Below are 4,177 nucleotides of genomic sequence, written 5' to 3'. Positions count from 1 at the left end.
GTGAAATAAACTAAAAGAGCCCACACATCAGGGCACACAATTAAGAACATGTCCCAGGATCAGCTGGTGAGGATATGGCCAGTGCCTTGACCATCACTGGGCATACTGAGCTACAGCTCTGGGCCACCTGCCTTTGAGGCACTGCCTCTGTCTTTGTGTCATTCTCTCACTGTATTCAAAGTCCAAGAAAGAAGCCTCCTCTTGTCCTGGCTTAGGGTCTCCTCATGCTTATGTCCCCTTGACCTGGGAGCTGAGGAAGAGAATCTTTTCCCTAACTCCAGATTCTATAATGAGATATGGGGCTTACCTTCCAAGCAGAAAGTATGTTTAAGTGTTAGACTAAACCAAGCCAGAAAAATTAATTTAGGTCATGCGTGTTCCTCCCTCATGGCTTAATTACCCCTATGGATTTTGTCTCTTAATACCATCACCTTGAGTCTTCAGTTCCACATATGCATTTGGGAGTCCTTCCTTTCCTCCCTCGATCTCTCCCTCCCTCCCTTCCTTCCATCCTTCCTTCCTGCTATGCAAGTGCTCTACCACTGAGCTACATCCCATTTCCTTTTAAAGTTTTATTTTCAGACAGGATCTTGTTAAGTTACCCAGTCTGCTCTGGAACCTGAAATCCCTTGACCTCCGCCACCCTAGTTGCTGGGTTTACAGGTATGTACCACCACACCTGGCTAAATAATTTGTTTTAATTGCTAAATTTGATATTTGATTTATATATTTTAGGAAATACTACTACTATCCTGTTTTATTAAAGATTTAATTCAGCAATATTGCCTTGGTTTCTTTATCTTTTCTTAATATAAATATTTTATTTTTTAAAATATTTTAGTCATTCAATGGATAGCAGTTGTAGTGTTTATTGAGAACTACAACTGACTCTACATTTCATGAGATGAAGATAATATATCTTCTCATTGGTTATCTTCACTCACTTCACATCTGTATTTTTATGCTCTTATGGCTGATAGCATTTGTACTTACATTCTTTTCTATAATTATTAGTAAGAACTCTCTGTTTTACCTACCATTTGGTTGTTGTTATTATTATTATTATTATTTTGCATTATTGAGGACTGAATCTAGGGTCTTGAACATGCTACCAAGTGCTGTACCACTGAGTTACATCTCCATCCCTTTTTATTTTATTTTATGACAGGGTCTTTCTACATTTCACAGGACTGCCCTCAGACTTTTGATTCTCCAAACCTCAGCCTCATCAGTAGCTGGAATTACAGGCATGCACCATTATAGCCAGTTGGTTCCTAAAATTTAAAACTGGAATAGTATGTAGACTCTAAGAATGTAAATGTTGCTAACTTAATACATAAGAGATCCAAGTAATCTGTTATGATAATGTCTTCTTCTTGTGCATCCTTTTGTTTTCATAAGATAATGGTCTGTATTTCTATAACAATCAGTGACTGCTTTAGACTTTCTAGCACATATGGCCATTCTTTAATTCTGCTGTTGCAGCATGAAAACAGCCAGAGAAATACATGAATGAATGAGCATGGCTATGTTCCAATAAAACATTATTTACAAAAATAGGAGGTGGGCTAGATTTGGTCAGGGAGCCATGGTTTGCACACATTGGGAGTAGGAAAGTCTAGGTAACTTTCCTTTCCTTCATTGTTCATCTTATTTTGTCCTTTGTAAAATATCTCAAAGAAACTACCAGATTTATAGAATTCTCTTGTTTGCTCTAATATATCCCTGCCATATCTATTTTAACTTTTGCTCTGATTGAAACTTGTAGCTTTTTTAGTGCATACTGTTTAGCTAATAAATAAATTTTATTTATTTATTATTTATCTAACACCTCTGTTTTGAGTAGTTATTATGTACTAAGCAATATTCTGGTTTGAAGGTAATCTGGGGGTTAGTTGTATTTTGTAAAAATAATGTAATAATTTTTTGGCATACTTATTTTTATGCAAACTTCAGCTATATATATAATAACTACGGCTAGCATTTGTTAGGTTTTTATTATGGTTTGCTAGGTGTTTTACATGGGTTATCACTTTATTGCCCCTCTAAAGTCCTAATAGGACTTTAAGAAAGACATTGGTATTTGGGAGAAGGACATTCACTTCTGTTTTTGAGATAATGATCAAATCAATTAATTTAATATAAAAATAAATTTTATAACTCTTAGAAAATAACTATATGTTCTCTCAAAGAAAATGGATCATTAGCTTCAGAAACTACAAAGTTGGTCCAGGTATAAGATGATTGTGGTAGTCTATGGTTTTAGTTTTATCCAGGTAGACTATAGAACTTGAAGGACATGGAGAGTAAAAAAAAATACTGCCAGCTGTGAACTATAAACACTATCTTACAATTCAAAGACTCTTTTGCTGAATAATTTCTTCATCTGACTTGATCTTAAAAGGTGGGTATAATATCTGACCATTATATTTTAGGCCATCAGTTCTTTTTTATTATCAGGCCAATCTCATCATTAATTTCTTGGTTGGAGAATCTCAGATTTTTTTTTTCATATTTCCAGGCAGACTATAATGGTTGGTATCAGAGCTGCTTTTATCTATCATTGAACAAGTTTCCAATTACTTGATTTCCTAATGCCGGTAATTATAGTATGAATCCTCTCTTCTCTGTTAAATTCAGCAAGCTCAGCACTTAGGACAACTCTAGTCCCTCCACATTTGAAATCCATCACTTTCATTCTTGGACTTTTTCCAACCAAATTACTAAAAGAATGTACTCCCGAGGCAATTGCTCTGATGATTACATTGGTTTTAACTTTTTCTAGTGACAGGTGTTAGGATCATGGCAATTATGACTCACTGGGGGAAAAAAATCCTAAACTAAATTCTATCCAGGATACAGACACCCAGGCTGCGTGGGGTTTGAGGTCTTGTTTTCTGAGTCATCACCTACTTAAGCACGTTCCCTTTGCCTGTCGTCTGGCCTACCTAAACCCATCTTGTAAGCCAGGGATTTGATACATTCATTTAGATCCTTCCTGGTTGCCAAGGGCAACAGAGGCCTTGAGTCCTCCCTGATTCCACCAGCCCTGCAGAGCTGTACAGCTGGGCTTGCATTCAGGGGAGGTATTTCTTTCACAGGGAGGTTAGCAATTTCCTGACCAGAGAGCAAATGGCACTAAATTTGCAAATACCTCAAAATTCTCTGTAGTCATAGTTGCAAACAAGTTATTTTGGAATTTATAATCCCACTAGGGAGATAAAATGGGTAAGTAACTAATTTCAAAAGGGGGTCTCAGTAAAAATGAAGGAGTATTAGAAGAAAAGTAAATATAAATATATGTACCTATTCAATATATTTAATATAAAATTATATAAGTAATACATAAGTAATAAAATAATATTTTCTACTCTGTGATATTTTTGCACACTGCCAAATAATTAATTTCTCAATAAAAATAGTGATAGTATCTAATATTTTTGAATACCTACTATATTTCAGTCTATATTAAGTACTTTCTTTTTCTTTTTTTTATTGGTTGTTCACAACATTACAAAGATCTTGACATATCATATTTCATACATTAGATTGAAGTGGGATATGAACTCCCAATTTTACCCCAAATGCAGATTGCAGAATCACGTCGGTTACATGAGAAGGTAATGGAGTCCTCTCTAAATGGAGTGAGTCTGTGAGTACATCAACAATGGAAGGAATCACTCTTCTGCCATGACATTTATTCCCTGATTTGTGGAGAGCAGCACTTGGGAAGAGAAGATCTGTGTCTCGTAAGTTCACCTCTTTGGGAGTCTTAGATTTTGAAATGGATTTGAGGACCCTATGAGTGATTGAGAAAAGAGTCCCCCTTCTAAATAGGAGCAGGTAGCACACTAAGAGGCATCCTCATGCAGAAAGATATTTTGAAGACATAGCTCAAGATATTATGGAAGACGGATTATCTTACTTCATAATATATATATATATATATGCATATATATATACATGTATATGTATGAACATATGTGTGTATGTTGGGGGCAGCAGTAACATATTCTGTCTCTCCACGTCTCTCTAATATTACTCTTACATTCTTGCTTTCCAAATACTGTTGAACACTTTTGGAGTGCTAGCTGTATTCTATACACAGTGGCAAGAACTTCAAGTATATTATCTCAAGATTCATGCCAACTCTTGAAGTAGGTTCCATATTACCTTC

This window comes from Spermophilus citellus (assembly GCF_964194105.1).
Source record: "Spermophilus citellus genome assembly, chromosome: 1".
Classification (NCBI taxonomy): domain Eukaryota; kingdom Metazoa; phylum Chordata; class Mammalia; order Rodentia; family Sciuridae; genus Spermophilus; species Spermophilus citellus.
Note: the sequence above shows the minus strand (reverse complement) of the source record.